Source organism: Tamandua tetradactyla, chromosome 14 (genome assembly GCF_023851605.1).
Source record: "Tamandua tetradactyla isolate mTamTet1 chromosome 14, mTamTet1.pri, whole genome shotgun sequence".
NCBI lineage: Eukaryota > Metazoa > Chordata > Mammalia > Pilosa > Myrmecophagidae > Tamandua > Tamandua tetradactyla.
In genome coordinates this window covers 24,164,474-24,184,110 of record NC_135340.1, presented here as the reverse complement: position 1 = coordinate 24,184,110, position 19,637 = coordinate 24,164,474, and the positions used below count along the sequence as shown (strand labels likewise).

The following is a 19,637-nucleotide window of genomic DNA, read 5'->3' as shown; positions in this document are numbered from 1 at the left end:
TCAACTTGTATGGATGTGTAAAGAAGGGAATTTTAAGGCCCTTATTTTTTAATTTGTGACTTGTGATTTATTTATTTATTTTTAACTTTTTTTATTGCATAGTATAACATATATACAAAGCAAAGAAATAGAAAAGCAATAGTTTTCAAAGCACTCTTCAACAAGTAGTTACGGGACAGATCCCAGAGTTTGTCACAGACTACCATACGATCCTCTCAGATTTTTCCTTTTAGCTGCTCCAGAATATAGGAGGCTAGAGGGCTTAAATATTTATTTATCATCACGATTGACTTTTTTTCCTTCTTTTTTCTGTGAAAAATAACATGTACAAAAAAGCTATAAATTTCCAAGCACAGCACCACAATTAGTTGTAGAACATATTTCAGAGTTTGACATGGGTTGCAGTTCCACAATTTTAGGTTTTTACTTCTAGCTGTTCTAAAATACTGGAGACTAAAAGAGATATCAATTTAATGATTCAGCATTCATATTCATTTGTTAAATCCTATCTTCACTGTATAACTCCATCATCACCTTTGATCTTTCCATCCCTCTCTTTAAGGGTGTTTGGACTATGGCAATTCTAAATTTGTCATATTAGAAGGGTCTGTCACTAATACGAGGTAGGGAGAGGGAACTATCTCATGTTCTGGGGAGGCTGGGCTAGGTTTCAGGACTTATCTGGTCCAGGGACGCATCTGGAGGTTGTAAGTTTCTGAAAAGTTACTCTAGTACCTGGAACCCTTGTGGAATCTTATATATATTGCCCTAGATGTTCCTTAAAATTGGCTGGACTGGTCCTGTTTGGGGGTTCATAGGTTATGTTAGGTTGCAAACCATCATACTGAAACATCAAACTGAAGCTTGCATAAGAGCAACCTCCCGAGTAGCCTCTTGACTCTATTTGAACTCTCTCTGCCACTGATACTTTATTAGTTACACTTCTTTTCCCCCTTTTTGTCAGGATGGAATTGTTGATCCCATGGTGCCAGGGAGGCCCTTGTTTTTAATCTCTTCCCATTAATTCACCAATTTGATGACCTTTACTCTCTTCAATGAGTCCTAAATGTCTATCCTGCATTTATATTTTTATTAACACTATTTCTCTCCTTGGAATCCTAGCGGTCAGGGAAACCAGAAAAGGCCCTACAGGCTTGGAAACTCTATGGAAAGAGCCGTGTTTGTAATATCAATACTCTTATCATGAACACAGTATGGTGTTTCACTCTACTCTTTAAACCATCTCATTTACACAGACACATGCATATATGAAATTATCACAGATACCTTTAATCCATTTCAAGGATTTGGGTTTTTTTTTCATTACATGGGCAGGCACTGGGAATTGAACCTGGGTCTCTGGCATGGCAGGCAAGAACTCTGCCACTGAGCCACTGTTACCCAACCTAATCCATTTTAATGCATATGTTACATCACAAATTAATGCACAAAACAAGTATATTTTCATTTTACCCCAGAGGAAGGCAAAGGTGTGCCTTTGTTGTAGTATCTCATAAATGACCTTAGTACTGACCCAAATATAACCCACTAATTACCCTCTGTGTACCTTCCAGGCCCTGATTAGTTGTATTTAGCATTCGTGAGACTATGATTCTACTCTGGAAATCTTCTGTATAGCTTGTAATTCCCAGTGGAAAAAAAAATTGCTGTGACCTATACAGTTGGGAGAAAAGAAAACACAGCTACACTTTTCCAAATGCAGAACAAAGCAATGAAATAACATACCTTTCACTAAGGACTTGGTGTTATCTGAAACCCTATAATCCACATTCCATTCTGCTTCTTCAATAGGTTGGATGATTTCAGTGGGCGGGTTGGAGAACTAATCAATTTTGAAATAGCATCTGCAAAAATAGATTATGCTCATCTAAAGGGCAACCTAGTCATAAAGCCACACTGGGGTGAGTAAATAAACACATGATCTCTGCATAGAGGGGTTCCCCTGGTTGGAACGGCAATGTAGTATTGACCGTGTAGTATTTCATCAATACCGTCAAACGTATCAAGCACCAATATGTAGGAAAAATTGTGTGATTAAACTGACATGCTCCCTGTACCTTCAGAATTTATAATGCAATCTAACTTCTTTGCTCATAATGGAACTTAAGAACCTAAAACTCATTGGGTCCAAAGCCAAACTTTTCTCCCAAACTGCTTTTTCTCCTTGTGCTTCCTATCCTTGTGAAGAAATTAAAGGCATAGAAGAATTCTGTCTCTACCTCATCTCCTGCAGCCTTTCCAATTTTGCTGGTTTGACATTGAAACATTCCCTTTTCCTTCATCCCTACACCATCCCTATCTAAGACTATTGCAGTACCAGCTGCTCTATATCCCATCCTCCAATTATGGCCTTTGACTCTGCCCCTGGAGTGATATGACCTTCAAATCTCAGTACATCATTCATTTACTCAAAGTCCACAAATGCCTCCTAATTGTCTGTCTTATTACTTTTCTTTCATGCCACTCTTACTCATCTTTTAAGCCTGACTCCAATAGAACCTTTCTATAAAGGATTCTCAGACTCATCCAACCATTTATTCCCTCAACAAATATTTATTAAATATCAAATTCAAGCTATATAATGAAGTAGGCTCTGTAAATATAGTAGCGATGTAGTCCCTGCCTCCCAAAGTTTACAGTAGCAGGAAATACACTGAAACAGTGTGATGACTATTATGAGGAATTAACATGGGTGCAGGCAATAAGAAGAGAACTCTGAGGAGCTTCCATACTTAAGGCATGGTTGAAGAAAGAAATGTCTTCAAAGGGCTAATCAATAAGGTGGGAGAGAATGTGCAGCTTTGGAAGCCCAAGGAAGAAAGTATTTTGAGAAGAAAGAAATGATCAAAAAAGTAGCGAATCTTGCCAAGAGATCAGGCAAATGAAAACTGAGGATTTTCTTGGAATTTGTCAAGGGGGATTGATGAAAGCAGTTTTGGTGAAGTAGTGGAGTAAGAGAGCAAATGTGGGTTGAATTGTAGAATAAGTGAGAGATAAAGAAATGAAGACAGCAAGTGCCACCATGGGAGATTTTGCACACTGATTCTTACTATTTTCGGGCTATAAACTCAACACAACTTAGGCTGGCTGTGGCAATTGCAGAAATTTGTCTATGATAGAGAGAGAGGATTTGGTAGTTGGAAGGGAATTTAGGGTTGGGAAAGACTCCCCCAAAGAACCCATGCCATTGTGAGTATCTCCATAACAACAGCAATTATCATTCTGTATACAATTGTTGGTTTTCTGTTCCAGCCTTAAAGAATAGGAAACACGCCCTTTCATCATTGCACCTCCAACTCCTAACACAGGGCCAGGTAGGAATACCATTCAGTAAACATTTGTTTAAAGGTCAAATGACTGAATGAATGATCCGCTCTAATCCATATACAGGGATTTGTTTGAATTCTCATTCTCCTTGACTAATTCCCACATTTCTATCAACTGCCCATTCTGACTTCTGGCCATGACAGTCCCACAGGCTTCAGGTCTTTGGACCCTTGTCCTGTCTCAACCTCTCTTCACTTCACTAGGAATTGGACCCTCATGTTTCCAAAACTGAATCCCAAATCTGACCCCAGCCATATAATTTCACTTCTCTAGCCCACTTTAGGGTGTTCGATGCTTGATTTTTCCACCAACACTTGGAACTAAATACATGCACAATTGCACTCATTATTCCTCCCTTAAAGTTAATAGGCATACTAGTCCAACTTCTCTACAAAGACATTTTTCCTCCAGAACTATTAGAAGACTGCTCTGAAAGCTGCATTACAATCCTTGCTTTTTCTGATGTGTCATACATGGCCAGACCCAAACATAGATCTTTCCATCTTCAAAAAGGACAGCCTTCTACCCGCCTCCCAAATAACAGATTATTAACTTATTAAATGCTCCATCAATACTGTATACAAGTTGTTTGTTGACAAATTGCAAGTCTGAATTCTCAACCCAGTATTTTACCAAAGAATTAGACAAGCTTTAGACCTGGTTATTTTCACAAAATAATCCAACAAGAAAAACATTACATTATTTTTAATTTATTCACTTTTCCCAGTCTTTTATACTCTGAATATGTTAAGGCCTTGCATGGACTAAAACTATAGTAATCTTAACATACAGACACTTTGCATCATATTATTTCTGCAAAAATTAAGGCAGTAGGAATTCACTCTGGTCAAAAGGGATAAAATATCCAGTGGGACTATTTATTTCTTATTTGTGTGATATCACCATTTTATGGATGAGATCTATCCCCTCCATATTAAATAACATGAAGATAGATTATCTTTCATATTGTGATTTTATCACAATGATCTAAGAGGATATAGAATAGATCATTGTATTTTAGCTAAAGTTTATCTAAAAGAATAATTTTAATGGTAAAATGTAATTGTTCTAAAATTTAAGGTATTCTTTTAAAAGGTTCCTATTCAGTTACCCCAGTGTATATATATTTTACAGATAGTTCATCTGGGAGGATTTCGCAGGCAATATAATTGTTCAACAAGAGGCTTCATTGACATTTTAGTTTAATTTAGTTTGACATCTTAACATTTTCAGCCCATTCCGACCAATTCCAGTTAGAAGTAAACTCTCCTGCTCTGCAATCCTCTGTAAAGCAGACACAAGATGGAGTTTGAAATGCAATAGATATGTCTGAAAGATAAAGGGAAGAGGTGCTTAGAATCTATTTGCACATACTATAGAAACGTTGAAACATGTCAATTAACCAGTTCAATGAATTTGGAAGGGAAGAACTGGTGAAAATTACACAGGGGCTAAAGCTCTCCTGCCCCAACCCCCACCACCTTCACTGCCATCAATCTAGGCACTGAGCAGTTGCTCATTTAACATTAGCTCATTTGAAACTCAGTTGACCAGCAAAAGAGTTAAGCATATGCAAGGTCACATGCAGTCTAGATCTGCTTTTAAAAGAAGGTCAATGATGCACAGTTCATGGACAGAGTCAGAAACAGAGCCCTGGGCTCTTGCCGTGCAATCAGTGATCCTAACAGAGTGTATTCACTCTCCCCTCCCCTTCCCCTGCTCCAAAGCTTGGTATGTGTTGAATACACTCAGTAGTTCTCAACATGTTTTTTCCTTACAGTTCTTTATTAGCAATATTCATTTAGGTTTTGGACTCTTGTCAAATGTAATGTGAATGGAGACCAGATGCCTTTTCTGAACTCAACAGAACAAGAGGAGAGTCACAGAGCCCATCTTGCCACAATCAAAACTAGTGCTTACAACAACACCCACTGTTGGTGACAGGCTGTGTGGAACAGGGCCAGTGCTGATCTAGCAGTATATGCCAGCTCAGTGAGTCAGAAAAATGTTTCAGATGTGCCAGGTTGCTCAGAAATCCCCATCAGTTCCTGGGCAGAGTAATTGTTGTGTTCCCTAAGAGCAAGGAACCAAAATGAGAAAAAGAAGCAATATCCCAAGGATGGTGTGTGTCATTCACATCCCTAGCTGGCAGCAGAGGGCCACTGCTTTGAAAACAGCACCGCAGACTTACTGAAGGGCTGCAAGGCCAGGGTGGCTGGCACCTATTCAAAAATACAAAGATGGGAGGAGAAGTAATAGTGGGAAAGAATTCAAGGCGGACGAAAGGATTAACAGCAAAAAGATACAGGGCTTGGGTGGGTGGGCGATTTCCGTTTGCTGTGGGTTTAGCAACACTGACGTGCTTAGCATCCTCTTAGTAGAAACTGCCCTTCATTTAATGAGGGCAGGGGCAGAGTCTCTGCTTCCAGGTTCCATTCCCCTTGCCTATTGCCAAGGACAAATACAGGTCAGGGAAGGTTCAAGCGAAAAAAGCCAGGCCCAGGTTTCTCTACCTGTAAGATGAAGCCTGATGAATAATGAGAATGAGAAGTCAGAGACATGGTTGTAAAAAAAAAAAAAAGACATAAAAGGGATGAAGATTCTCAGGAAAAAGATCCATTTTGATGCCAATGTTCTTGATTTCTTCAGTCGAGTGAAGGAGATCGTCGGTGTCTTTCTCTGAATTGAATGAATTCTTACCAAATCACCTCAATTCTCAGTTCTTGGGAGTAGACAGGAAGGCCAGCCTCTTATGCCTCCTCACTCTTTCTGACTGGCTTCAGTCCACTTCACTCCACCACTCCCTCCACCAGAAGAGTTTTCTTTCCTCTTGATTTCCTGTGGTTTCATCCCCTTCAGAATGTCTCTGAGCAGAAATAGAGGCAGAAAAGAGCAGTAGTCGGGAGAACAGACTGTGGAATCACTCTGCCTGCATTCTAATCCCAGCCCGGCCATGTGGGGAAGTTGCCTTACCTCATTAAATCTCACTCTCTTCATCTGTAAAATGAGGCTAATAATAGGTGGCAATTAATGGAGATCAACCATGGAAAGCACTTTGGTATGTAAGTCTTAAGAAATGTTAGTATTATTATGACAGTCCCTTGCCATTTTTTAGACAATAATTGCCTTCGATATGATGTATTCTTTTTGTCTGGTTTCTTTTACTCAGCACAACCGAGATGTATCCAGATGATTCCATGTATCAATAATTCATTCCTTTTTATTTCTGAATAGTATTCCACTGTATAGATATACCACATTACATTTATCCAGTTATCTGTTGATGGGTATTTGGATTGTTTCCAGTTTGGGGCTATAACAAATAAAGCTGCTATGAGTATTCATGTGGAAGTGTTTGGACTGACATATGCTTTCATTTCTCCTGGGAAAATATCTAGAAATGGAAGGACTGGATTATATGGTAAGGTGAATATTTCACTTTTTAATAAATTACCAAATCATTTTATAAAATGGCTATACCATTTTACATTTCCCCCAGAAGTCTATGATAGTTACACACATTCCTCAATATCTGATATGGCTTATTCATTTCAATCAGTACTTAATAGTGTCTCATTGTAGCTTCAATTTGCATTTCCCTAATGACAAATGATGTTGATCATCTTTCCGTGTGTTTAATTGCCATCGTGTGTTTAAGATGGTTAATTGCCATCTTCTTTGGTGAAATGTCCCCTCAGATCCTTTGTCCACTTTTCATTGAGTTGTTTGTCTTCATTTAATTAAGCTTTAAGAGTCTTTGATATAGTCTAGATTTATGTCCTTTGTCAGATAAATATTTTGCAAATATATTATCCCATTCCATGGCTTGCCTTTTCATTTTCCAGGCATTATCTTTCAAAGAGCAAATATCTGGATTTTGATTAGGCCCAATTCATTGATATGCTTCTTTTTGTAGTTTGCAATTTGGGGGTTATGTTCAAGAAATCTTGCAAGCCCAAGTTCACTAACGTTTTCTCCAATGTTTTCATCTAGAAGTTTTGTTGTTTTAGCCCTTACATTTACATCTATGATCCATTTTGTGTTACTGTTTGTAAATGGTATGAGGTCAGAGTGGAGGTTCATTCTTTTGCATAGAACTATCCAATTATCCCAACATTTATTGAAAAGATTATTCTTACTCCACTGATTTTCCTTGGCATGTTTTCAAAAATCATTTGAGCAAACCTCTGTGGATTTATTTGTGGATTCTCCAGTCTGTTCCATTGAGCCATATTTCTACATTTATCCCAATACCACACTGTCTTGATTACTGTAGCTTTATAAGTCCTGCAATCAGGTAGTGTTAGTCCTCCAACTTTTTTTTTCTTCAGTGGTTTTGGGTTTTTGCTTTTTTCTAATTTTTGTTTTACTATTCTAGGTCCTTAGCATTTCCAGATGAAGTACAAAATCAGCTTTGAATTTGTACAAAAGTATGCTGGGGTTTTGATAAGGAACATATTAAATCTATTGATCGAGCTGAAGAGAAATGGAATCTTAATAATATTGAGTCTCTGTTCCATGAATACCATCTGTCTATCCATCGACTTAGGCTTTCTTTAGTTTCTCTCAACAATGTTTTATAGTTTTCAATGCACATGTCTTTTACATCTTTTATCAAATTCACTCCTAAATACTTGATACTTTATGTTATTCTAAATGACCTTGTTTTAAGTTAATTTCAATTTCCAGTTGTTCATTGCTAGTATATAGAAATACAATTGATTTTTGTATGTTGATATTGACCTTGTATCCTTCAAACTTTCTAAATTCAAATTTTCTTTGTACTCTTCAAACTTTCTAAATTCACTTATAAGTTTTAATAGCTTTTTTGTTAATTTCATAGAATTTTCAACATGGATGATCATGTCATCTGTGAATATAAGCAATTTTAGTTCTCCCTTTACAGTGTGTTTGCTTTCCTTTTCTTTACCTTATTTTACTGTCTAGAATTTCCAGTTCAATGTAAAAGAGAACAGGTAAGGAGGCTGGGGATTTTAATTCTAAATTTTATTGAAGGGAAGCAGAACTTACAAAGTGGGAATTTCACCAAATATAAAAATGCCATTTTAGAGGGGATGGTGGGTTGCAAGGGTAGTTCAGTGGTAAAATTCTCACCTGCCATGTGGGAGACCCAGGTTCAAGTCCTGGCCCATGCACTTCCCCAAACAAAGAAACCAACAAAACACACAAACAAAAAATTCAACAAATGATGTTGCAATAATGGGATACTCACATAAAAAAAAAAAAAAAGAAATGTGACCCCGCCACGCAGCATACAAATAAAAGGGAAAAAAGAGGGGGCATGGGGGGGGTGCAAGGGTAGTTCAGTCACCTGCCATATGGGAGACCTGGGTTCAATTCCTGGCCCATGCACTTCCCAAATCAATACGCAAACAAACCAACAGAAAACCGAACAAACAAAAATTCAACAAATAGTGCTGCATTAAGGAGATACTCACATGGAAAAAAGAATGAAATATGACCCCTGCCATACAACATACAACAAAAGGTGGGGAGGGGGTAGGCAACCCAGAGAGGACACACTGGAAGAGAGGGGTGGTTGTGTTCAACCACCTCCTAGTCGCCCTGTTGGAAGGAGAGCCCCCTACCCCAGTATATGAGCTGCCAGCCACAGGACCCCAACACAGGAAAGATAAGACTGGCAGTGTTTCATTAGTCATCTTACTCACAACCAGGGGCAGGAGGAAACAACACATCTTAGAGAGCCACTCAGAGATTCCACTTGGGAACAGAGAGGACTGACAGTAGCTGGGGAGGCAGCTTTGTGGTGCGCAAATGGTGGGGTGATATTTGGTTCTGGCACAAGATGTGATTGGCTTGTTTCAATAATTGCGTGGGCTGGCAGGGACGTGGGACCTGTTAGGCTTAGGACCGGGTCAAGGGCAGTTGGTCCAGCTGATCGGAGAACTAACCAGTTGGGAAGTCTTTCCTGCTGGATGGGGGGCATATCTGGGGAAAGCAGGGAACTCATGGCTAGACCCTGGGGCCTTGTGACACTCCAGATTGTCAGAGCAGCACATGGGATATCAGCTCGTATAACACAGACGGGCAGGGAACAAGTTGGAGAAGAGTAAAACAAATAAACAAAAACAAAAACACTTCTGTCCATTAACTTATTTTTCCAGACTGGGTCTTTCTATAAGAATGGACCAAACCACATGGGGAAAATAGACTCCTAAAGATAGAAAAGTGAAATAAGCCACACGTGAAATTTAGTTTTCCTCAGGAAAATAGAATTAATTTTCTTCATAAGCATCTATGGTACTCAATTAATATTGATGCCCTTTGCTGCTAATTAGACTACAATCAACGGCTTTGATTTTCTGTGTCGTTAGGTAATTTGATATGTTTAATATTCTCATGGATTTACACTGTTAAATGTTTCCTTTGATACATAGAGCGTTGCAAAATATATGCCCTCCTCAAGCACAGGCCTCTCTGTAACTTTTGAGAGGACGAGAACAACAGTGCAAATATTGGCCATATATCATAAATCTAAATATTTAAAATTAAAATCATGTTAAGATTTAAATAAAATATATTCCATCACCACAGTAATAACTGCAGCAGGGGCAAGATCCAATGATGAATGCTGAAATAGGTGAGCAAAACTTTAAAGAAAAGAGAATATTTGCATAGTCTCAAAGTATCACCCCAAAAATGTGTATTAATTACAGTAGTGGTTCTAATATATGTCCACAAATTCTTTGAAACTCTTCCCTGCAGTGCGTGGAGCTGAAATCCCCACCCCTTGAATGTGACGTGCTTCCCACAAACTACAGAAAGAGGAGAATAGTAACTCTCGAGTGGGGAAACCTGGCAGACATGACCTCAGTTGAGGGAGCAAGGTTAGCATCAGCAGTGGTCATCACGTGACTGTCCTGCACTCCCAACAGGACGCAGTGCCAGGAGCACTTCACCTCTGTGATATCTCCCCCAAATCCATGCCTCCATTGATACAGAAAAAAATTCCAGACAACCCCAAGTTGAGAGACTTAATTCCATACAGCTGCTGACTGGGTACTCTTCAAAGGTCATGAAAAACAAGGAAGACTCTGCAACTTGTCACAGATAGATTAAGGAACCAGAGGATTAAATGCAACATGGATTGAATCTTGAAGCAAAAAATTAGATTAGTGGAAAAATCGGTGAAATCTGAAAAATAGTTAATAGTGTTTGTTTACATTTCCTAGGCTGCTCAAGCAAATACCAGGAAATGGATTGGCTCAAACAATGGGAATTTATTAGCCTACAGTTTTGAAGCTAAAAGAAAGTTTGAATCAAGGCATCATCAAGACAATGCTTTCTCTCCAGACTGTGGCATTCTGGGGCTGGCTGATGGTGAGCCTTGGCTCTTCTGATACATGGCAAGACACATGGCTCCCTCTGCTGGCCTCTTCCTTCCTTCCAACTTCTGGCTACTCTCTCCCTCTGCCTGCCTGGAATTTATTCTATTACTAATGAATCCAGTAATATTGACTGAGGTGGGCCACACACAACTTAGCCATAGGAAACTCATCAGAACGTCCTACTTACAATGGGTTCCCACTCACAGAAATGGACTAGAGTCGAGAACATGTTTTCCTGGTATACATACAACTTCAGAGACCACAGTATTGTACCAACGCTATTTGCTTAGTTTTGACAAATGTTCCATGATTATTTTCAGTGTTAACTTTTAGGAAAGCTGGGTGAAGGGCACAGGGGAACTCTCTGTGCTATCTTTGCAACTCTTCCATAAATCTAAAATTACTTCTAAATAAAATATTTGGAAAAATATGTCCCATTATCTTACCTTGATAACCACACATCTGTAACAATAATTATTTTTAAATATTTAAAGAAATAGAGCTATGGGTTTTTAATGACTGCAAGTGAGAAAAATATCAGAAAATTGAACTTATCATAGTGTACGCTGGGTGTTGTGGTGATAGAGTAATGATGTTGAGACGGGTAATAATATAAAAACATACATAACTGATAGATTTTTACATACTTCTCCCCCAAAATATCTTTCATATCTGTACTTCAGCACAATTACTAATTATACTCCCAGTTCCAATAATCTTTCATATTGATATACAATTGATTTAAAGGATTACAAAATAAAATATAATTGACTTTAAAATGCATATGATTTGAATATGTTTTCATCGGAGATTTAAAGTATATATATGTCAAAACATAAAAATTATTTTTATATTTTCAAAAGTTACTTCCTTTCTAAATTATTCAAAATTACCTATTAAAATCAAATGATTAAATACAAATTATAATTCATGACTCAAAATTTTAAATAAAAACTTTAAGTAAAAATTTATACTTAATTTTTAAAGTTAATTAAATCTTGTAGAATATTTTTATAAAACAAAACTATTCACAGTTCTAGCATTTAATGCCTATATGGTTGCCAATATAAAAATTTAGTATCATATTTCACTCTTGTTACAGCCAGGCATATATATATATATATATTTAAGAGCAATATAAATTGTAGAATATTACAAAATATTTCACAACAATAATAAACACTGTACTAATAGAGAGAAACAATGCTTGCCACCACTGGAAAATGATACCTAGTTTTCAAGAATGGATTACATCTATGCCATCCAAGAAGGATAGCATAAGTTAATTTGTCCTTTTCTCCTACCTAAGCACTGTCACTAATCAAAGTCTCCCTGTTCTCTGAAGCAATGCCCATCTCCAGTATCAGAAGCAGAACAACCACTCCCCCGCCCAAACTTCACAGAACTCGGGATGCATTTGCCTTTTGGTTTGAGGGCAATGAGTAAGAAATGTCAAGAGACATTTCCCTGGAAAAGCCTGGGAAGTAAAAGTCACAGAAACAGATGTTCAGTGTTACAGGTCACACTGTGCTATTCTTAAGCACTGGATTCTGAGTGGCAGAGGTGCCCATGATATAAATATTTTTTAATTTATTTTGTGTGTGTTTACGCTATACGGGCATTCTCAAATGGAGTCCCCAGCATTGGTCTCTTTTGCAAAGATCAAAGTCTAGTGCTCTTAAAAGTATCTGGGAAAGGAAGAATGGTCAGTGCTATAAACAGGCTCTTTCTTCATCTGGTTCGTTCTTAGCTCAAGCCTTTGTCAAAAATCAGCAGCTTAATTCTTGCTATAGGTTTCTATTTTAACATATTTATAAAAAATTGATGTTAAATTTTTACCTCTTTAATGTGCTGATGACAATTTTACATGGCTTTTATGGAAACCAGATAAGAGTCATTTGATTTATTCGGATTTTGTTTGCATGTTTGTTATGAGTTGATAGATTATGGGTATTAAATACATATTTTGCTTTAAAAGTACATATTTTATCAACTGATTGAGTTAATCAATTAACATAGCATACCAGTATATTTACTTGAGTTTGAAGGAATAAAATGATTAAAGTAGGTGAATAAAAAAGTCAGAACTAATACGTGTGATAACAAGAAAAAATTAAAAGGAAGGGAATGAGAGTCTTCTTTATCTAATTTTCTTCAAAATAATATTTCTTAAACTGTGCCTGATTGAATGCAGCTACAACCTAGATTAATGAGTTCAATGAGAGTTCAGGGTCCAGCTCCTGACATCCAAACAAGCCAACCACTTGAGAAAATTAGTCCCTCTCCAAAGAGATGAGCAGGACAAGTTGATCGTGACTGAACTTCTCAATGAACCAAATGCACATAAAATGTTTCGATGTATTTTAGCATTCTGAGTTGAAATCTGTGTTGTTAATGGTCTTACTGCATAATATCTCTGATAATTTCTTAAGTGAAAAGACATTTTTCATTTGTATTTTAATATTACTTCTAAAGATAAATTTGTTTAACCTTGGTTAATATTTTTCCTTTTTTTGAAGTCTTATTTTATTCTCTGCCTAATTACCTCCTCCAGTTTGTATGTGCTTGTATGGGTTTGAAAGGATGTATGTACCCTAGAAAAGCCATGTTTTAGTCCTAATCCCATTTTGTAAAGGCAGCCGTTTCTTCTGATCCCTATTCAGTACCATATGTTTGTAACTGTAATTAGATCCTCTCCCTGGAGATGTGACTTAAGGAGTCACATCTTGATGCGATCTTGATGTGATCTTGAGTGATCAAGAGTGGTTGTTAAAATGGATTAGATGAAGGTGTGTCTCCACCCATTTGGGTGGGTCCTGATTAGTTTCTGGAGTCCTATAAAAGAGAAAACATTTTGGAGAGTGAGAGAGATTCAGAGAGAGCAGAGCAAAACAACATAGCCACGAGAAGTAGAGTCCACCAGCCAGCGACCTTTGGAGATGAACAAGGAAAACACCTCCCAGGGAGCTTCGTGAAACAAGAAGCCAGAAGAGAAAGCTAGCAGATGGCGCCGTGTTTGCCATGTGCCCTTCCAGATAAGAGAGAAACCCTGACTGTGTTAACCATGTGCCTTCTCACTTGAGAGAGAAACCCTGAACTTCATCAGCCTTCTTGAACCAAAGTATCTTTTCCTGGATGCCTTAGATTGGACATTGTACAAACTTGTTTTAATTGGGACATTTTCTTGGCCTTAGAACTGTAAATTAGCAACTTGTTGAGTTCCTCTTTTTAAAAGCCATTCTGTTTCTGGTATATTGCATTCTGGCAGCTAGCAAACTAGAACAGTGCTCTTCATATTTACACCTGTAATTATATTTGCCTTGTGTCATCTTTATCACAAATATTTCCCCAACTTGTTTTTGTCTTTTCATTTTGTTGGGGATTTTATAGAAGTTTTTTATAAAATGTGCTCAAATCTATCAATAATTTTCTTCATGATTTCTTTCTTGTATCAGATTTACAAAGTACATCTTCATTTGGAGACTGAACATGTACTCACCTATGTTTTTTATTCTTTTTTATAACTTTTTATTTTGAAATAATTACAAATGTTCATAAAAGTTACAAAAATAGCTCAAAGAACTCTCACGTACCCTTTACCAAGATTCATCAATTTTTTATTTTTTGCCACATTTGCTTTACTATATCCCTCTTTCTGTCTGTACGTATGGAAAATTTATTTTTAAACTATTTGAGAGTATATTGCATACATTATGACCCTAAGATTTCAATGTGCATTTCCTAAGACCAAGAATATTTGCTTACATAATCACGGTACAGTCATCAAAAACAGAAAAATTAACATTGATATTTTAACTTGCAGTCTATATTCCAGTCTTATTAAATATCCCAGTAATATTCTTTTTAGCATTTTTCCGGTCAAGGACCAATATTGCATTTAGCTACTATGTGTCTTTAATCATCCTTATTCTGAAGCAGTTTGCCTTTCTTTTATGATTTTTTAGTTTTGGAGGACAGTAACTATTTTTTTAAATATCCCTCAGTTTGAGTTTATCTAATGTTTCCTCTTGATTAGATGCAGGCTATGGATCCCTGATAATGTGGCTTTCTCAGAGTAATACTTCTAGAGGCCATCAATAACCATCTGATTCACACTGTTGATTCTAATTTTGATTATCCAGTCAAGGTGCGCTATGGTCTTACTACTGTATAATAATTAACAGCAATCTGTGAGAAGACATATTGAGACCATGCAAATATCCTGCTCCTCATCAGGTTTGCCTCTAGATTTAGTATGCACTGATAACTCTTCCTCTAATCAAGTTTTACCATGTGGTTGCAAGATGGCGATTTTCCAACTGTGCGCTGAACACTTATAGGTGGTCAGAAAAGTCATCTATTTTTATCAGTAGGTACTCATAGATTTTTTTTTATTTAATGTTTAGTCTGTTTTCAGTTGTTTGACTTTAAATCTTATATCTGCTTTCAGTTATAGTATAGCTGATTTTATTATTTATTATGGAAAAGCTTTATTTGCAGAGAATTTGTTATATTTTCCAATGTTTTCATAATCATTATCCATTTTGTCCCCATTTCAGTTACCTCTTGTTTAATAAACCATCCCAAAACCCAGTGGCTTAACACAACAACAATTTCTTCTATTTCCCAGTCCTGTGAGTTGACTGGGTAGCTCTGGTCTCACCTCAACTTGCTCATGCAACTTCAGTTGGCTGGTAAGGTGATTCTAGGTGGCCCCGCTCATATGCCTGGCTCGGCACTGGATCTGGGTTACCCCAGGCTCTAACCTGGGTTTCTCTATGCAGTGGGCTCCAGAGCTCTGTAAGGACAAGAGTGGTGGCTGCAGAGCCGTTTGAGGACTTAGTAGTTAGGCACACACCACTTCCACCTCCTTTTATTATCAGAGCAAGTCACCACGGCAGCCAGATTCATGGGCCGGGGAAAGGTCCTCTTGACTGGAGTACCTGCAAAAAAATTGGAAGCTGTTTTTAATTTGCCACCATTCCTGTAGCAAGCTGAGAGATAAAAAGAACTGGTTATTCCCATCTCTCTTTTACAAATGAGAAACTGAGATACATGAAGTTACACTGGTATAAAGCAGTGCTCTTTAAAGAACAGTCCACAGAAAGTGACCCCGATTATCTCAAGATATCCTAAAAAAGAAGAGCAATGTGGGCAGGCTAGCAGTTCCTGACTCTAAAGCTTATTATAAAGCCACAGTGGTCAAAACAGCATGATACTGGAACAAAGACAGAAGTATCAAACAGTGGAATAGAATTGAGAGTGCAGAGATAGTCCACCAAATTTACAGACAATTGATTTTCAATAAGGTCCCCAAATCCACTGAACTGGGACAGAATAGTCTTTTCTATAAACAGGAATGGGAGAATTGTTTATAGATAGCCAAAAGAATGAATGAGGACCCTTACCTACACCCTATACAAAAATTAATTCAAAATGGATTAAAAACCTAAAATGTAAGAGTCAGTATCATAAACTTCTAGAAGAAAATGAAGGGGAAACATCTTTAAGATTCTAGGAGGTGGCTTCTTAAACTTTATACCTAAAGCACAAGCAGCAAAGAAAAGGTAGACAATTGGGAACTTCTTAAGATCAAGAGCTTCTGTGCCTCAAAGGACTTTGTTAAAAAGGTGAAGAGGCAGTTGGAAACCACATATCAAATAAAGACTTGATATCCTGCCTACATAAAAAAATTTATACAACAAAAGAACAACCCAATTATAAAATGGGCAGAGGATATAAATAGACACTTTTTGAAGAGCAAATACAGATGGCTAAAAAGCACATAAAGAGATGCTTATTTTCATTAGTTATAAGGGAAATGCAAATTAAGACAATAATGAGATATCACCTCACACCTATATAAAAGTGACTGATATTAAACAAACAGATAACTACAAATGTTGAGAGGATGTGGAGAAGCAGAAACACTTATTCACTGTTGGTGGGAATGTATAATGGTGCAGCCACTGCGGAAGACAGTTTGGCAATTCCTCAGAAAACTAAATATTGAGTTGCCGTATAACCTGGCAGTACCAATACTCTGCATATACCCAGAGGAGCTGAGGGCAGGGACACAAACAGGCATTTGCACATCGATGCTCATAGCAATATTATTCACAATTGCCAAAAGATGGAAATAATCCAAGTGCCCATCAATAGACTAGTGATAAACAAAATGTGGTATATACATACGATGGAATGTTATGCAACAGTAAGACGAAAAGGTGCCCTGTAATATAGGACACCAAGGATGAAACTTGAGGACATAATGCTGAGTGAAATAAGTCAGACACAAAAGGACAGATATTGTATGATTTCACTAATATGACTCTGGTAAAGCTAATCTCAGAGGTTACACTGTAGAATATAGCAGACCTAGAGGTACTCAAAAGCTAGAGATGGAGGAAAGGCTACCCAAAGAGGTTGACTCTAAATGCAAGGGAATGGATAGAAGTGATGGCAACTAATTAGCACATTTATAAGTAACATTGCCATATTGAATGTGAATATGATTGAAAGGGATGTATAGTGTCAAGTATCCCACGGATTAAATTTACAATTATAAATAAGTTCTTGTAAGAACTATTTCAATGGTTTGAAAGAGTCAATAGTAGGGGGATATAAGGGGAAAAATTAAAATACCTGTCATGGCCAATAGTTAACAGGAAGACATCAACTTTACCACAGCACCACCAGGAGCAACTAACTAGGTTGGGGGGGGTGGCAAGGAACAAGTGATAAGGGTTCATTTTGATTCAATAGTTGGTGACATTGTGTTTGCCCATTCTTTGTTATCATGGACAAATGAAAATTGTCTAAAATTGAGAGTGCTGCTGACTGTACAACCAGATGAAGATACTGTAAGACATGCTTTGTTTATTTGGGACATTATCCACGATGCCCAATAGATGGAGGGAGCCAAAGTGTACAATGACTGAGAAGCACAATGGGAAATGGCGATACATTTATATGATAGAATCTGATGTGGCTACAAAAAGAAGGGACATCAAGGAGCACAAAATTAATTGAATAAACCTTGGGGACAATGTGTTGTGCAAAATAAGGCAGAAAGAAAAAAAACAAATATGCTAAGGTATCTCTCAGAAAATAGTTATAAGAAGAGGGGAGCCTAGATTGTGGGCCCTTATAGCAGCCACCTTAGGTCTGAAGTTGTGAATGTGTTTCTGGATTCTGAGACTATGTGTGTATCAGCTGATATTTCCCTGGAACTTTAAGTGGTTCTGTGACACCTAGGTCCCAGAAATGGAGTGTGGCAGACCTGAAAGTTAGCATTTTAGTAGTAGTTAAAGTAACCAAACAGAGATCAGGCCTCAATTATAGTTTAAAACAAAGCCAATCTAGCTGGGTATAAGATGAATTAGAACGCAGGTGTCAAAGAAGTTAGCATGTATACTCTAGACCTTCAGCTACTGTATGAACTCAAAGGCAGAGAAGTTTATTTTGTCTAGAATCTACATTTTCTGTAACACATAATTTAAATTAATCTCTGGATAGCTCATTTAAACAACCCAAACTCCTAGAGTCCAGAACAGGAACGAGGTCTTGTAATTCTCTATAGGTTAATATAATACCAGGATTCATCTCAGACTATTGTGGGCTGAGAATTAAAAAGTATTGGTAGGGGCGGGCAGTGGTGGCTCAGTGGCAGAGTTCTTGCTTGCCAAGCTGGAGACCCAGGTTTGTTTTCCAGTGTCTGCCCACATAAAAAATAAAAAAAAAAACTAAAAATAAGGTATTGGTAGAGTCTTTTGAGGCTCTGAAGGGGTAAATACATAAATACATATATATATATGTATATATATATATTTAACTAATTTTAAATATTAAATATATATAAATTCAATACATATATATATGGAACTATTAAATGCTCCCATATGGGAGACCCCAAGAACCCTCCCAACCACTGGGGACTCCCAAGAAGAGAGATCAAGCCCTGGATTTTGAGGCTTGCCCTTATGACACTTATTTCCGTAGGGGAGAAGCTAAGACTACCCATAACGTGGCCTAAGGAAGCCTCTCTGTTGCTCTGTGGCCTCTCTCTCTAAGCCCAACTCTCAAGGAAAATCATTGCCCTCCCCTCTATGTGGGACAAGCCATTCAGGGGTGAAAGTCTCCCATACAGCATGGGGTGTGACTCCCCAGGATGGGTCTGGCCCTGGCACTATGAGATCAACAATGCCTCCTGGCAAAAGGGGAGGAAAGAAGTGTAACAAAGTAAAACCCTAGTGGCCAAAGGAGATCAAATGCAGTCAAGAGGCTATTCTGCAGGCTGCTCTTATGCAAGCTTCATTTTGATAGTGCTAATTGCCATGGTTTGCTAAACCCCTATCAACATCACTCCTGTTGACTCTTAAGAACACCTAGGACTTGAATTGAGACTCTGTAAAGGTTTTAGGCACTAGGTTTGCCTTCCTGGAACATAAAATTTTCAGAGGATTCCTAGGTCAGATAAATTCTGAAACTCAGAGGGACCAGCCTCTCAGGATTATCAATTAATTGCATCCCCCTATCCTTTAGTGTGGACACCCCTTCTCAGCATGAAAAAGTCAGAACAGACATTGCCAACGACCCCTATAGATTGAAAGAAGGATTAAAGGAGAAGGAGGAGGTATAACAGAGAAAATGGGATTTAACAAATGAGTATGGCTGCTGAATCACTGTATCTATATCCCTGTTAACCTTCAGTGTTTCGGAGCAGCTAGAAGGGAAAAATATGAGATGATGGAATGATAGCCCATGACAAACTCTGGGATCTGTTCTATAACAACTTGTTGAAGTATGCTTTGAAAATTTTGATTTTTCTTTCTTTGCTTTGTATATATGTTATATTATACAATTTTTAAACTTAAAAAAACAATAGTCCAGAGACCACTAGCATCAGTATCACCTGGG

At 37.6% G+C, this 19,637-nt stretch overlaps 1 long non-coding RNA gene across 1 annotated transcript in view; it reads left to right on the top strand.

The window, feature by feature from the left end:
* The first annotated feature begins 3,283 nt into the window (after window positions 1-3,283).
* LOC143654844 (uncharacterized) overlaps window positions 3,284-19,637 on the top strand; it is a 64,070-nt gene continuing 47,716 nt past the window's right edge. The window contains exon 1 of the long non-coding RNA XR_013161995.1: window positions 3,284-3,335. This is a non-coding gene — a long non-coding RNA (uncharacterized LOC143654844). The remainder of the gene's footprint in view (window positions 3,336-19,637) is intronic.